General features: G+C 45.7%; 1 pseudogene; it reads left to right on the forward strand.

Annotated features, from left to right (window-relative positions):
- Positions 1-16,854: 16,854 nt before the first annotated feature.
- On the forward strand, positions 16,855-17,322 carry LOC142834829 (large ribosomal subunit protein P1 pseudogene; annotated as a pseudogene).
- Positions 17,323-17,747: the final 425 nt, after the last annotated feature.

The following is a 17,747-nucleotide window of genomic DNA, read 5'->3' on the forward strand; positions in this document are numbered from 1 at the left end:
CTCTAATGAATAACCTCTCTAAATAACCTATCTCCAAATATAGCCACATCGTAAGGTGCAGGGGTCAAGACCTCTACACGAGAACTGCAAGAGCCTCAGTCCAGCTTCTAACGGGAGATCAGAGGACCTTTTTGAGGAAAGGGACATTAGCAGAATCCTTCTAGATAAGGGAATGGTCGGGCTGGGGTTAATCAGCTGGGGAAACGATGTTCACTGCAGCAGGTAGGGGTGGGGCAGAGACAAGCAGGAGTGGACAAGGATGCCACACGGGTCCCACCTGGGGATGAACCTCATCAGCACTGTGAAGGCTGCCCTTCCGAACGCTACTGGAAGTCACTGTACTGTTTCCAGCCTAACAGAGATGTGGATCTCACATATAATTCTCATTTTTAAAATCACAACAGATTTTTTTTTTCAGCAGACTCCCAAGAATTCCTGAATCGGCTGAGATCCTAGCCAATGATCTTAATGAGGTTTCAGCAAACTGAGAAATTGATGCAGACCCTACAGGTCACTCTGTTGGTTTGGGGGGACATCCTTTCCTGTAGGGGGTATGTGTAAAGATCTCAATCAAAAAGTATCTGGAATGCCAGGTGGCCACTAAAACCTACTGTACTGTATGTAGTCAGTGACGGTTGGTTTACAAGCAGAGAAATGCATAGTTTCATTTGTATATTGAGAAGACTCTCCTTTTCTTCCTTGAAGAAAAGCCTTGGTTCTGATGATCTGGAATCTTATCTGTAAGAGTGAAATTAAGTTGACAGTACTTGGGACAATGTGAGTTGAGGCAAATCCACAATTCTTTCCATCTTTGACAAATGCCGTCTTAGGGGTAATGAGAGAACAGGCAGCAATCACTCTGGCTATTCTGAGAAACATGTTTCAAAAATAGCAATCAGTCAAGCTTTCGTCTTACCTGATTTTGAAATACAAAGTCTGTTTTTATGAAGGAGGAAATGCTGGCTAGACAGCAAATTCAAGTAGACATCACTGGGACGTCATCAGAACCAGCTCTAAGATCTGCACAAGGCCTCTCACAAACCTCACCTCCAGACTCCATTCCCAACTAGCCAGAAAGGCTCACCTCCAGGAGGCCTGTGTGTTTACATGTGTGTGCACGTGCATGCATGTGTGTGTGTGTACATGCATGTTTGTGTGTGTTACTGGAGACTGAACTTAGGACACACTAACCAAGCTCTCCAACATGGAGCTATATTCCCAGCCCCATATGTGTAAAACAGGGTCTCGTGCAACCCAAGCTGGCCTTGGACTTGATCTGTTACTAAAGATGTCCTTAAATTTCTGATTCCCTTGCCACTACTCCTCAATTGCTAGGATTACATACTGGTTTATACCATGCTGGGGACTGAACCCAGGCGTTGTATATACCAGGCAAACACTCTACCAACTGAGTTATATAACCAGTCCCCCACTAATATGTTTTCAGATCAAAATGATTTTGTCCTGTTTTACAGAGTATTTATGCTGTGTTCAGACAAAAGATATTTATACCCAACAGATAACACTTCACTGAGAGACTTATGGGCATTTTTTGGAAACCGTATGCAAGCTGTCAACCTTCTCCCTTTATTTCTACTCAATTTTGTAATTGAGAGCTTCCTTCTAAGGTCTGCAAAATGTTTCATTATACAGAAGGCTATTATAGAGAGAGGGAGGAGAGAGGGAAGGTGTGGAGAGAGAGACAGAGACAGACAGAGTTCAACTGAACTATCATGATCGCCATGAAGGATTGAACCCTCTGCCACCATTAATCTAAAAAAAATTGTTTCCCCTTTAAAGTTTTTCTAATCAGAGTTAGTCAGACTTTAAGGGTGGCCCCTCACAGTTCACAAATAACAGTAAGCTATTTTAAACTTTCTTTTTAACAGACAGTTAAGTGTTTTCTTGAATAGGAAAATAGTCCATTGAAAATGAAGTTCAACTAGTATTTGCCATGGAGATCACTTCAACATCATTAGAAAAATTTTAATATAAGTATTAAAAGCTCCCCTTGCCCATGAGAGGAATATACAAGTGCCCACAATATTTACCTGCCCAGACAAATAACTAGAATTGTTATTTATCTGAATAGCACGCGCTCACACCTACATACCAGATAAATAACTCTAATATGGGTGGACAAAGTCATAAGAAAACCAAATAATCAGATGTGGATTTTAGAAATCCACATATCTCGAGTGTGTTTAGAATCTTTCCTGAAAATGGTTCCCAGAATCCTGGAGAAATCAGACGTCTGAGAAAGGACAGAACACAGTGTAAGGCAGAGAGCCTCGGTGAGATCCTCGAGCAGCCTGAGACTACCCTTGGTGGCTGTATCCAAAGGACAGTGCGCTATTGGGGCGATGTGGTGACATCTGCTTTAAAAAGCAAAGCTGGAGATCATCAGGGATGACCCAGTCCCCAGCGGAATGTGTCTTTTTGCATTCAGAAAACCTCATTTCTAGTCTTCCGATGAAAGCCTTGCTGGGAAGGGGTGGCAAGTGTGATTATGTGATTAGATTAGCCAGTTTCTACTGTGTTTTCCCTTTAAGCTAAAGCACTTTTACAGCTGAGCTGCAGCACTCTGAAAATGCCTACATAACAAGGTCCAGACTCAGGGTTGAATTCCAAATGGTGAACAGCCAACAGAATTTAGACACAGTTACTTCTGCAACCACAGCAAGAAAGCTCCAAAGAGGCACTGTCGAAACCCGGACTCAGAGAGGAAGCCACGGCTGGAAAGCTTGGCTCAGAAGAGGTTGTCTTTCTCCAGGGTGGTAGTCGGTCTTTCTCTGCGGGAGACTAGCACGGACTCTGACCTCCTCTTAAAGATGATACTGCATCACATTACCGTATCGGTGATTAAATTTTACAGAGTCCGTGCCTGGAACAGTGTCAAGGAGTCTCACTTCCCCGGCTGGCCAGCTGGGACCTGCTGTATACCTGAGTAAACAGAAGGCTTCCTAATAAACTGCCTTGCTTAGACGTCTGGAGTACCAAAACCCTTAAACTCGAGAAAACTCCAAGATCTCAGAGAGACAGGAAAAGGGATTGAGTTGCAAACAATAGAGCTAGGGAAAAAAAAACTCATATGAACCCCAGGGCAGGTAGCTAAAGGAATCTGGGAAATTACATTTCAGGTGCCAATTTGGACTCTTGTTTGCAAAGGTACCTGGACCTGTGAATGGGGTGAAGCTCACACAAAATCTATTTGCCTGGCTTGAATCAAAGCCTTCTGTGCCTTTCATTTCCCTGTGAGGGATGAATTCGACAGGTTTGTTCTAGCCCTGTTCTGAGCACAGTGGACAAATGAAAACCCATGATCTCAGGCCTCTGGCTTGGCGTGGTGAAACAGGGAACACACATCACACACACACACACACACACACACACACACACACACACACACCAGCAGCAGCAGGAAGGAGAGCAAGGTGCTGGGATTATCAGGAAAGATTTTAATGAAGTAGGTAGAGTTGGTGGCTTACAACCTGAGACGGAAAGTCATAGTTTCTTTTGCTTGGTTACTAAAGAGAGTCAGTAAGAAGGGGTTGGCGGGGAGTGGGGGTTGGCGGGGCGGGGGGGGATCGTGTGTAGAGCATTCTTGAGCTACCACACCAAGAACACAGACTCTAGACAGATGACTGGAACCTTCTGGTGAGAAGGTTGACAATAGCCGTGCTTGGGAAGAGCACAAAAGATGACATTTAACTTGTAATCTCTGGGGCTACAAAGGTGATTCAGAAGTTAAGAACACATACTGCTCTTGCAGGAGATCAGAGTTCGAGTCCCAGCTCCCCCACTGGAAAACTAATAACCACATTTAACTACAGCTCTAGGGAGACCTGATTCCTCTGGCCTAGGAGGGCAGATGCTCTTGCATGCATGTACCCCCACCCCCACAGATACGCACACAGCGACGTAATTAGAGTCAATCTTTTTTCTTCCTTTTTTTAATTGATTTTTATTGAGCTCTACATTTTTCTCTGCTCCCCTCCCTGCCTCTCCCCTCCCCGCTTTAACTCTCCCTCAAGGTTCCAATGCTCCCAACTTACTGAGGAGATCTTTTCTTTTTCCACTTCCTGTGTAGATTAGATCTATGTATGTCTCTCTTAGTGTCCTCATTGTTGTCTAGGTTCTCTGGGATTGTGGTTTGTAGGCTGGATTTCTTCGCTTTATGTTTAAAAACCACCTATGAGTGAGTACATGTGATAATTATCTTTCTGTGTCTGGGTTACCTCACTCAAAATGACATTTTCTAGTTCCATCCATTTTCCTGCAAAATTCAAGATGTTTTTATTTTTTTCTGCCGTGTAGTACTTCATTGTGTAAATGTAGCACATTTTCCTTATCCATTCTTGGGTCGAGAGGCATTTAGGTTGTTTCCAGGTTCTGGCTATGACAAACAATGCTGCTATGAACATAGTTGAGCACATGTCCTTGTGGCACGATTGAGCATCCTTTGGATATATACACAAAAGTGGTATTGCTGGGTCCTGAGGAAGGTTGTTTCCTAATTTTCTGAAAAACTGTCACACTGACATCCAAAGGGGTTGTACCAGCTTGCATTTCCACCAACAACACAGAAGTGTTCCCTTTATCCCACAATCTCTCCAGCATAAGTTGTCATCAGTGTTTTTGATCTTGGCCATTCTTACAGATTCTTAGATTCTTAGATGGAATCTCAGAGTTGTTTTGATTTGCATTTCTCTGATGACTAAGGATGTTGAACATTTCCTTAAGTTTCTTTTACCCATTTTAGATTCCTCTGTTGAGAGTTCCCTGTTTAGGTCTGTATCCCATTTTTTTAAATTGGATTATGTGTTCTTTTGGTGACCAATCTTTAAGTCAATCTTAAAAAGAAATTTCTTACTATGTACCAGTTGTCATACCTGATCATTATCAGGTGGCCTTTAACGAGATGGTGTGTACATTTGGACTTCAAATATGGACTTTAGGCTGTGGAGATGGCTCATTAGTTAAAAGGCTTGCCACACAAGCAAGAAAACCAGAGTTAGGGGGTCTCCAGATTCCACTTAAATCATGGCATCCCACCTGTAATTCCAGCCTTAGAAAGCTGAGATGGAATCCCCAGAGCACACTGTCTAGCAAGACTCTCTGTGTCTGAGAGCTCTGAGTTTGATTGAGAGGCCTTGCCTCAAATTAATAAAAAGAAAGAAGGGCAAGGAAGATACCTAGCATCAGCCTACAGCATCACCCAGAGACATGTGCCCCCACACACGTGCACTCACACATACAAGCTCCACACACACACACACACACACAAACATAAGAAAAAAAGGAAAATATATAGACTTTTAAAACGAGTCTAAAATATCAGTTCTTACCAATGAAGAGACGCTCTATGCATTTTCCTGCATCAGATTTTCCCAGAATGGGACCTGTAGGTGTGGACACTTGTGCAAGGAGTTCTTAAGGACGTGCCCTGGGGAAATCAGTGTGAATGGGAGAGGAAGAGGAAGACAAAACCCCCAATCACGAGAGCCTTTTCTGGCCAAAACTGTGGGGAGTCTTGTTTGGAGCCCATGTGGCACCTCAGGCTTTATCTCACTTTTGGGGAGCGCTGGGTTTTCATATTTTCGGACCACTTAGTTATTGAACATAAATCCCCAAGGAGAACAAAGATTCCCAGGAGCTTCGGGCTTCAGTGTCCTGTGACCAGTCACAGGCATCAACCACTGGGAGTGAACTGAAGCCAAGAAGGGGCGGGCACTCAGGAGTAGAAAAAGGACTTGGCAGGGGCAGCAGAGTTCTGATGCTGTAACAAGAGAAGCCTGTGTACTCGGACGAGGAGATGTCGGACCTACAAAGCGCTTGCCTTTGAAGCATGGAGAATTGAGTTACAGCACTGGAATCCATGTTGAAAAAGCTGGGTGTGGTGGTGTATACCTGTGATTCCAGCACTGGGGAGGCAGGGAGAGGCAGAACTCTGGGGCTTACTGGTCATCTAGCCTAGCCGGCCTGGTGAGTTCCAGACCAGTGAGGAAGTCTGTTGAGTCACATTATTGACTATCTGCCTAAAATACCTATAATACACATAAGATACAAACTCTGTCTGTCTGTCTGTCTGTTTCTCTCTCTCTCTCTCTCTCTCTCTCACACACACACACACACACACACACACACACACACACACACACACGTTTTTAAATGAAATTTTCCCATTTGGGCTGACAATATTCCCTTCAAGAGCCATAGACCACCTAATAAAACCTCCAACGCTAGGCATGGGAAGCCCTCTTTTGAAATGTTGGTCAGGGTTACCCATGGGACTCCTAAAACATAATGGGATATAGTTATTGCCCATGCTTGCCCCCTAGATATGGAAGGTAAGTTCCTATTGATGAAGAAGCCATGCATTTTAGACATTCCCTTTAAGTGGAGCTGACCTGAATGTTTCTTCCATAAGGATTTCCATGGTACCAGAAGGTACCATACATGTATCCAAAGAGGGAAGCAGTCAACAGTTCTACCCAGCTGTGATACCTGTGAACCAGAACCATGGCCAGGATGGCATAACCCTAAGGGTGCAGCAGTGGCGTGTATAGCTTGGTGGTGCAAATGGTTCTCTAATTGACCTTAAAACCCGCTCGACAAGATGGAAACCATGCCTGCTACTGGAAACCTAGAGCTAGTGAAGTCATGGATCTCGGAGGTGAATGTTAGGTGTTTCTCTTAAGTTGAACCTCTCTGCCGACATGAATAATTCCAATCAGACCAAATTAAACCAAATAAAAGATGCCCATGTTTAATGCTCCCGGTGGCCCCAGAAAAGCATGGAGAGGCAAAGAGAGAGAGGGGAGACCATGTAAAACCCAGAGACCATGTGTTCATTCTCTGGGGGGCAGTTTAAATAGCCGGTGGGAGTGGTCTTGACCTTTCCTAGGGAGGGGTCTCCATTTGGAGGGCTTTCTTGACCCTCCCTGGGAAGGGGTCTTATGCCAGGAGCTGAGGTGAATCCCCCAGGCAAATAATCCAGACTTTTTATATAAAGGGGTGTTAGGGAGCTGGGGTGATGCTTCTGACCAAACAGTGAACCTACAATTATCCCTTTACTAAGCCAGCATAATCCCTAACTGCTTTCTATATATTTGTCTTACAACCACAGACAAGAGTAGTCCTTACCCCGTATCAAGGAAACTTCCTCTTTGCAACAGATGGAGACCACTGCAGAAAACCACAACCAAACAAAATGCAGTTATGGAACCCAGTCCCAAATGCATGCTGTTCTCATTGGTTGATAATAAAAGCTGCTTTGGCCTATAGCAAGGCAGAATATAGATAGCTAGGCGGGAAAACCAAACTGATTACAGGGAGAAAGAAAGGCAGAGTCAAGAGAGACACGAGCCAGCTGACCAAGTTAGACCCGTAAAAGCTACACCCACAGCCATGTGGCAATACACAGATGAATAAAAATGGGTTAACTTAAATGTAAGAACTATTTAATAATAAGCCTGAACTACAGGCCAAGCATTCTGTAGTTAATATTAAGCCTCTGAGTGATTATGTAGAAGCAACTGCAAAATGGGGCAGGACCAGTGGACACATCTAAGGCTCACAAGGCACCAACCTTAGACAAAGTAGGAGAAACTAAGGAATGAGTAGGAGAAGCAGTCTTCTCCGAAGAAGAGCACACCAGCCCTGAAAACACACACGCGCATGTCACCTTATCCAGACTAAGCAGGCTGCGTTTGGGTGTTACGTGTGTGCACACCCGCCCGCATGTGGCAACAAGGAGTGAAAAAAGAGGACAGGAATTTGAAGGAGAGCGAGGAAGAGGAATATGGGAGAGGTTAGAAGGAGGAAAGAGAAGGGAGAAATGATGCGATTATATTACAATCTCAATGAATCTAAATAATGTTTTTAAGAAGTGGTAACACCCAAGTAATAATAACATCTCTTTCCCCCCCACCACATACACACAGAGCCTGAAGATAGGATAAGAAACAGGCATCTTAAAATTCAGTCTAAAATTCTGAGGACAGACTCTTGGAGTTGCTGCCGAGTTATAGGCCAGTACAGCTCACCCAGGCTGCCCTCTGTGGTGGTGAGAGAACATGCACTCGGTAATAATGCTACACCTTGGCTGGGCCTCCCAGTGCCAGGGGGACAGCTTCTGGGTAATCTAGGTCTTACAGAGTGCAATGAGGAAAGTGGATGAGACCCTGCTTTACCTCAAAGCAGCCAGCGAGCCTCTTTACCCCACCTGCATCTGCACCCCTTTTCGGTTTGACTAATAAACCACCCAGAGGTTTTTTTTTTTTTGGTTTTTAGAGACAGGGTTTCTCTGTAGCTTTGGTGCCTGTCCCGGAACGAGCTCTTGTAGACCAGGCTGGCCTCGAACTCCCAGAGATCCGCCTGCCTCTGCCTCCCGAGTGCTGGGATTAAAGGCGTACGCCACCCACCGGCCGGCTTACCCAGAGGGTTTTAATTAGAACTTGGGGAGCCCTGGAAAGTTTCAGGAGGCGATGAAACTTCATTTTGACCTTGAACACCAGTAGAACTCAAGAGACCTAGAAGAGAGAAGCGAGGGCCTTGGGGCAGATGGGAACAAAGGGACTTTGAAAGGCACAGAGGTAAAACCCGGTACCTACTTCTCCGACACCGCAGAAGCCTGGCTGGGAGAAGTGAAGAATCATAGCCCAAACAGCTGGCTGTTGGTCACCCTGACTCTCAAAACTGGGTCATGGTCTTCAGCATCACCCCCATGCTGTTCCCATCAGGGCTTTCTGTGTCTTCCCAAGTTCCTTATTCAGCCTTGCTCTCCATCACGCTGCCTCGTGCTCCGAACCATCCTCCTAATGAGTACGTGCCAGGTCCGGGGAGCTGACAAACTTTCAGTACAAAGAAACAAATAATACAAGCAGGGCGAAGAGCCGAACAAAATAAAGATGGTGGGGGTGTTTCTGAGTGAATGGCATCGTGGACGGGCACATTTCAGAGACATTTCGGAAAGGGGAACCTGATGTGTTAATTAGGAGTCTGTTTCCAAAATGAGACTGCACAGGGGAAGGTAATAAAAGAAACAAAAAGGCAGTGGAGGGGACCGTGCGAGCCCGAGTGGAGTGTTCCGTAGCAGAGAGGAGGGGTTATTCTCTGTTGTTTTATGTGTGTCTGTGGTCTGTTGGCTCCCTAAGACAGGGGACTGCCCCTTTTGTGTTTTGTAAAGCGCCGTGAATAAAGAGCTTCGGGTATAAATAACACTGTGGTTTCTGCACCCAACAGGAAGTACAGCAGCCCTACCAGCTCCAGCCGCTGGTGGGGTTTGGCTTTTCAGGGCAGCTTCAAGGGAACTGTATCATGTTGAGAAGGGACCAGCATGGTGGGTTAAAAACAAGAGGAAGTGGCCAGAGGTGAGAGGTGCAGAGCAGCCACTAAGAAGAAAGGGGACTTGCGGGGGTGGGGTTGGGGTGGGGAGCAAAAGCAGTTCCTCAGCTTTAGATGGTCAGGCTTGGGGGACTCCAGACACAGCCTGGCTCCACTCTGCCACTTGCTGGAGCCGTGGTCAGGTCTTCCACTGGGTACCGGTGGACTAAGAAAAGACAGCCTCTCTTCCAAGACTGCAGCCAGATTAATTTTCCAAAAGCACAGCTTTGAACATGCCTTTCTGCTGTTTCGAACTGGCAACGGCCTCCAGCTGCCTGGCAAAGCGGTTGCTGTGGGGTTGGTGGAGATGGGGACTCTGAGGAGCTTCAAGTGAGTCTGCGATGAACCTTCTCAACCACACTTCCATCCTCATGGAGGAAGGGCACTACCGGTTGCTGTGTTGCTGGGCTTCTCAGAATGTCCACAGAAATTACTTGGGACAGAGCTCTCTGTGGATGCCGATTTTCCAGACTGTTAAGGAGCCAGTTGCGTGGAAAGCTCTCCTCTTTCTGACTGTGCTGTGTTGATCATATTTCTTAATTTTTGTAGGATGCAGATGCCTACATGTAACACAGAGCATTGTGGTATCTGCTGTATCTTGACCAGTAGTTGGTGCCTGGTTATTTTTAATCTTATATTATGATATCACTGTCATCAGCACTTAAATCTAGGAAAGAAAAGACATTAACTTGAGAATAAGATTATTGAGTGCCAGAAGTTGCTCTGGAGTCTAGTGTGGAGGAACACACACACACACACACACACACACACACACACCACTCCACGGAGGCTTCTGCCCTGTCAAATGGGTCATGCATAGGGAGTAAGGGCCTTAAAGCTCCGAGAGTACTTGTAATGTCTAGCTGTCTTCTCCTAGACTGTCTGGACCCAACATTGGGCACCTATCCAGCTCAGGCCAGCTGGCAATAGTGGATAAATCTTCCCAGTTCAGCCAGTGGTCAGCGTGGTGATTTTGAGGAGAATTTGTGCTCTTATGAGGCCACTGGCAGTAGAATAGGAACAGGGGCCTCCCTCCACACTGCCACCCAGCAATCTGAATTCTTTTCAGAACTCTCTCTCTCTCTCTCTCTCTCTCTCTCTCTCTCTCTCAAGCTGTAATTTTAAAAAAAAGATTATTTTTAACTTATGTATATGGTTGTTGTGTTTGCATGTATTTTTGTGCACCACATGCCTGCAGTGCCCAGGGAGGCCAGAAGAGGGCATGAGGGCCCCTAAGACTAGAGTTACAGATGATTGTTCACTACATTGTGGATGCTGGGACTCAAACCCTGGTCCTCTGAAGAGCAGCCAGTGCTCTGAACTCCTGAGCCATTTCTCCAGCTCAGAAGCTGAGATTCATGACTTTGCTGCAAGAAGTAACTTCAGAATGTGTTGTTACCAGGACAATTGAGGTTCCCTTTTGGGTTCTTAGTCTTAATAAAAGAATTGAGAAAGGGACTCCAAGGGAATCTCCTGGTCAATTTTATTAGAGTTTGGAAGAAAAACAACAGAGCAGGCAATCTGTAGATCTTGGTAGCTGCAGGGATAAGAAAAGAAGAAGGAGAAGAAGAAGGAGAAGAAGAGGAGGAGGAGGAGGCCTCTTTGAACCAGGGTCCAAGAGAGAAAGTTGGGCAGCGATGGAGGTCATCAGCAAGCAGCTGCAAGGCCGAGGGTGGGGCTTCAGAGAGCAAGTGAGGCACACAAAACCCAAAGATGAACGGCACCACTGGTGAGACCGTAATAGAGATCCACTCAGAGCTGTCTGCCAGGAGAGATGGCGGTGTTCAGACTGGAGTTTTGGGTCACACCCTCAGCTACAGTTCCCCAGGAGATGAGGTCATTTAGTGACAGGAGAGATCACAGGAAGTCAGCACTCTCTTCTGGCAGTCCCAGCCTCCAGACAGGACAGAACCAAGGACGTTTCCAGGACTAGAATTAGAGTTACTCTGCCAAGCACGGTGGTTCACTGAATATGCATTTAGAGGTTGGCCAAGAAACAGCCAGTGGGACTCTGGTGTACCAGGGATCCATGCACAAGACTTTACAGCAACCGCCTGCAGTAATGGAAAACTTCCACCTTGTAAAGGCAATGTCTTGAGTATCAGCTCTACCTCTGTGTGGCAGTAAATGAAACCAGTGCCCTTTGGGGTGTCCCTCTTTATAGCTTCCAACATGAAGAGGTTCTGCTAGACGATCTGTAAGGTGCCTTCTGGGTCTCACTCCTGAATTTAGTAAATGTATAAACTAAGCAATAACGAAAGGCCCTGAATGCTTGTATCTCTCCCGGGCCCACGTGTTGAAACTGAATCACCACTGTGATGGCAGCACAAGAGCTAGGAGTCATAAGAGCCAGTGGGTGACGTAGTTGTCCTTATGACAGAATCCTCAGAAACCTGCCTTGTCCTTTCTGCCTTGAGAGAACACAATGAGAAAGATGGCATCTACGAGCTAGGAAGAGGGCCCGTGCTAGACACTGAGCCTCTGGTACCCTGAGAAGTGTAAGAGCTCGTAGACTCCCAAGGCAGCAATTGCTTCTATGAGCAAAAGATTTTAACTGGGATGTGGTGTGATCTGCTTGTGTGTCAGGCAAGATGGCAGCAGAAGAGGGGAGAACAGCAAAGGCGAGGCCGTGAGAATGAGCTGAAGGGACTGGAGACATCTCTCCAGCTGAGTGCCTGTTGCTCCTGCAGAGGACCTGAGTTCCGTTCCCAACAGCTCACAGCGCCCTCTTCTGGCCTCTGTGGGCACCTGCATAGACATATGTTTATAAACAAACACATACAGAGAGACACATAGATAAAAAATAAAATAAATATTAAAAACAAAGAGAAAAAAATAAAGTTGAGCTATATCATATCTTCTTAGAGGGAAAAAATGTACAGCCTAATGTCTGAGTTCACTTTCATTAAAGGATGACTGGCCTGGTCATTTATTAGTGGGATTCTACCATATAAACATGGTCTTTTAAAAAGCCAGGATGAGACCACATACCTTTAATCCTAATACTCCAAAGGCAGAGGCAGGAGGATCTCCATGAGTTTGAGGCCAGCCTGGTCTATTTAGGGTTTTCAGATCAGTGCTATATATTGAGAACCTGTCTCAAAAGAAAAAAAAAAAGCCAGGACAGGGTCAACAAGGTAGCTCAGTGGGAAAAACACTTGGTGTGCAAACCTGATAACCCGAGTTCAGCCCCAGAACCCAAGGGAGGAGAGAACTGACTGACTCTGCAATGGTGTTCCTTGGCCTCCGCAAATCATACAGCACACGTGTGCATCTGCACACTCGTGCCCAGACATGCACATATTCTACGCACAATAAAATTATTCTAAACTTCCAAAAACCCTTGCCATAAGAGCCATTAACAAATCAAACCAGTATCCTGACTCTAGTTCCCCAAATATGACCAGAATGAGGAGACAAGCTTCATCCCTTACTCTGAACAGAGAAGGGAGCTGTGATGTAGCTGAAGGTACTTGGTACTCGGGACCAGAAGAAGCCATCCTTCATTCCGTGTACTTGTAACGGGGCGAGCCTAATGAAGGACCATGCTCCAACGTCTGAAACCAAATTCCCTCAATGTCTGGTGTCAAGCAACTTGTTATTTTAAGTGGTTTAGACAGGCATTTGCATACACAAGAGAGCACCTTCCTTGACGAAAGCCCATTTTATAGCCCCACTTATCCCTGGAGGTGATAAATAGTGGCAGATGCAGCATTGCTTGCGTGGAGGGTTCTCAGTGTGGGCACCTATATACAGACCAATAAGAAAAGACACACTTGTTAGGGATAATGGCTGCCCTTCCTCTCCACTTACCTCTTATGAATTATTTCAGCTCTCGACTCGAAATCAAGAAAAGCGTATCATATTTCCTAACTCAGGCTATCAGTAAGTACCAGGAGAGCTAATATTCATGGCAACTATGCTGATATGCTGGAGCCAAGGCACTGCTCTGCTGCAGTAATAGAAGGAGAAGATTCTATTTGCACTCTTTTGTCCCACACCTGTTAAAGACATTTCGTCCGTCTATCCATCCATCCAGTCGGTCAGTCAGTAAAGGATTTTTGTTTGTTTGTTTGTTTGTTCGGTGGGGGAAGTGAATAGCTGGCTATGTGGTGTAGGTACCTGTGTGTATCTGAGTATGATCACCCATGAGCTCACGGAGGTCAGAAGAGGACCATCAGGGGTCTTCCTCTAAAATTCCCCCATGTCATTTCCTTGAGAGGGGGGGTTTCTTGCTGAACCTGGAGCGAGACTGGCAGCGAGTGAACCCCAGCGATCCTGATTCTGTCCACCACAACACTGGGCTTACAGGCGCATACGCTGTGCCTGACTTTTTACATGAGTGCTTGAAGTCTGAACTTGTGTATTGTAAGCGAGGGCCCTTATATACTGCACCATCTCTCCAGCCCTCAGCCAACATTTTAAGGCTCCATCCATGCCTGTGTTTTGAATATCAACAGTGGGATTTAGTGTGAAGTAAGTATAATCTTATTCTTTAATGACTCACAAGTAGCTGAAAAGTTGGACCTTTTTTTTTTTCAAGACAGGGTTTTTATGTGTAGCTCTAGCTGTCCTGGAACTTACTTTGCAGACCAGACTGGCCTCAAACTCACATAGATATGCCGCCTTTGCCTCCTGATTGGTGAGGCTAAAGATGTGTGCCACCAACCCCCACTGAAAACTTGAATTTCTCAATGATGATTTAAAAAAAATCTCATTTGCATTGCATTGATCTCTATCTCTTCTCAGTTCGAAGGGACAGCAGAAACTCTGAGGCCGAAATGTGCAGGCCTTAAATACCAGCTGGGCCATGCCAAGTGTCAACCCTTGGCAAGTTATCTTTGACTACAAGAAGCCTCAAGTTTCTTGTCGAGTTAAAATCCCAAACGAACCCACCTCATGTCACTGTCGTGAATAGTGAGTAAAGTGTGTGAAGGGCCTGGATTAAACCCTGCAGCTGTGAAGGGCTCCATTGCTTTTTATTTTTCTTGTCATAAATGCCGAATTGTTAAGCTTAGGGATGGTGTTTTTCTATGCTGACATGGGCGGGGCATCACTCTCAGTGATAGAGAGATTCACAGGTAGATATTATAGTCCGCAAGGTGGATAGGAGCTGAATATAGATAAACTATAAGCAAACAGATGCTCTCTAGTCTGTAGTTCAACTGTAGGAAGTCTGCCAGCTACCTATGGTCACATAGCATGGCCACTCATAGGTTGGGCCAGTATGCGTCTGTTACTGGCAGTTGATGTGGATTAGGGATCCGAGTGTGGTTAGCTACTACCTGTGCCTTGGGTTGCTCACAGACTATAGCTGTAGTGTTTTTGATATGGTAGCCAAAGAGACTACAACATTTATTTTTGTTTCCTATCCTGCTTCTCCGATCTCCTCAGCCAGGTTTGCCTAGCTTGCTTGGTATATTATAGGAACACAAATAGAGTCTGTCTCGGGGGCCCCGCCCACAAGAGATAATGCCACGTGTCACTAGGAATCTGACTTTAAAGAAAGGATTCAAGATTTTGTTTATTTGCTATCAAAGCAATAATAGGATCCATCCTGGTGGCATTTTGTAGCTTCTTAAAAAAAATAGAGTCATGTCTTATCTTTATTTTATATAAAAGTTTCAGATAATAATCTAATTTTCCTAAATGTAAGAACATATATGGGAATATTTCGTTAGTACTATAAGATAAACCATGAGCAAAGGAGTCTTTGCACGCACTACTGGCATTCTTTATCTGTCTCATCAGTTACTAAAACTTTCACATTTGGAAGGCTGTCTTAGTTGGGACAGGAGAGATGGCTCAGCAGTTAAGAGCACTCACTGCTCTCGAAGAGAACAGGAGTTCAGTCCCCAGCACCCACATCAGGGCGCCCACAACTGCCTGTAACTCCAGTTGCAGGGGAATGTGATGTCCTCTTCTGGCCTCTGTGGGCACTGCATGCATGTGGTACATGCGCCCTCATTCAGGCATTCACACATACGCATACATATAAAGAATAAATACATTTTAAGTATGTTTTAGGGTACAGATGGATAGGGACGCTGGCGTTTGAGAATACAGAAGAAAGAGCGAATACAAAGACTGTCACTGGGCAGAGGTGCAGGCCCAGAGCACCACATACATATCCTGCATCAAGGTCTGTCATCTCCCAGCTATACACCCTCACCTGATCACTGCTGTCGCTCACAGGGAACGCAGGGCAAGCTGATGAGAATGCATCTCAGGATTTGCGCAGAAATCAGTTCGCTCGCTATTTTGGTGCAAACTGAAAATGGATTACTTCCAGATCGCGGCTCCCCTGGTAGGTATTACGGAGACCAATGAAAAGAAATCATTTCAACAGAGCTTTGGGCGTGGCCCAACCACCCACTTTGTAAGGAGAAGAGAGTGGCCCAGGTAAGACAACAGAGAGACTTGGGGATAGGGGCTGGGTGTCTGCACTGATCTGTCCTGGGACCAGAAGGAAGATGGAGAAAGGAGATGCATATGGGAAAATACCCGTAGGAGTGAGCACAACAGGAGAGGTAAACACTGCACGTTAGTCCCTGCCCAAGAGCGTTCACCACCCAAAGCGCTCAGCAGTTGGTAGGATGGCTCTGCTGAGAAGGGCTGGCCTTCCTCAGTGACTCCTCACACAACCCAGGAGTAGCAGCTACAGGGATAGAAACGGAGACAGTGCCTAAACACACAACATGAGCTGCTTCTTGCCACACCTATTTCGATACTATCCTGCTGAATACCAGTGCCCAAACTACTAGCAGAAACTGACTGTAATCTGTAGTGTCGTGCCACACCTTGACGGAAAACATAAACTTAGTGGCAAGTTGATTATATAGGACCCCATTCATTCCAGAAAGGGGTGCATTTTTCTGACTGGACTGAACCAACTCTACATTTAGATAGGCCTTTTCTCCTACAGCATCTTGATAAGGTCCCTGATAACAGGCCTCAGCGTTTCTAACAGACATAGAATCTTGTCACTTTTAGCCCATTTTTCCTGAGTTGTGTGAGTGCCACGAGACTCTGAGATCCACTGTTCATACAATATACCATACTACTTGGCAGCTTCTACACTAATAGATTGTGGCCACAATCTATTACCATGTATGGAGGAACAGATGCTAAGTTAGAAATGATACCCAATGAGAGTGGTCATATGGATAAGTGTGGAGTTATAACTAGAGAAAGCCTATAATCCTATAAGAAGAACTTAGTGGGACATTCTAGTAAGAACTTGGAAGACCAGAATGCTGAGATCAATGCAGATAGCATAAGCCTGGCTCATGAGGTTTCAGAGGGTAATAAGGACTCTTTGGGAACTGAACTAGAGGTGACTAATTTTACATTCTGGCAAAGAACCCAGCTGCACTCTACCCGTGACCTGAAAGCTCAAAAGAAACTGAAATTCAAAAGCAGTGGAAGAAGAAAGTTTAAGGACCTTTTCCTCTGCTGCCACCAAGGTGCTCGGTCCTTCTGAGGAAGCTAAGGCCGCGTTGGGGTGAGGCCCTCACTTCATCCGGCGACTAGCACCGTGCCCGCAGTCCGCAACATGGCCTCCGTCTCTGAGCTCGGCTGCATCTACTCCGCCCTCATCCTCCGACGAGGTGACGGTCACGGAGGATAAGATCAATGCCCTCATTAAAGCAGCTGGTGTCAATGTTGAACCTTTCTGGCCTGGCTTGTTTGCAAAGGCCCTTGCCAATGTCAACATTGGGAGCCTCATCTGCAATGTAGGGGCTGGTGGGCCTGCTCCCCCAGCCGGAGCCGCACCAGCAGGCGGTCCTGCCCCCTCCACCGCTGCTGCCCCAGCTGAGGAGAAGAAAGTGGAAGCAAAGAAGGAAGAATCCGAGGAGTCTGATGACGACATGGGCTTTGGTCTTTTTGACTAGGCTCTTTGATACCATGGCTAATTAAAGGATGAATCTGGAAAAAAAAAGAAGAAAGTGTAAGACAGCATAGCATCAGGCTGTGACATGACTACTGGTCACAGCATTTATCTATATTTTCAAGGACAGAAAGCAGCCAAATAGGTCAGATATAAAATGTGCCATTTGGTGAGGAAGGGAGTATGAACAGGTTTAAAGGGACAGTCAAGGAGGCCTCAGAGAAAGTAGACATAATTGTTTAAGAGAAACCCTCAGGGTAGAAGATAATAGGAAGAGGACCCTAAGGACAAGACCCCATAGAAAGAGCCAACCTTTGGCAAAGCAGACTTATTTGAAAAGAAAGCATGTGGAATGAGAATGTGCTAACGTGGCTTCCTGTTTGAAACAACTGCCTAAGGAGACATTTTCCAAGGTCAACTTCCAAGGTGCTGTAGGCAACTTTAACTGTGGTAGAAGGGGGCTAAGCTA

The sequence above is a fragment of the Microtus pennsylvanicus genome, chromosome 14 (genome assembly GCF_037038515.1).
Source record: "Microtus pennsylvanicus isolate mMicPen1 chromosome 14, mMicPen1.hap1, whole genome shotgun sequence".
Classification (NCBI taxonomy): Eukaryota; Metazoa; Chordata; class Mammalia; order Rodentia; family Cricetidae; genus Microtus; species Microtus pennsylvanicus.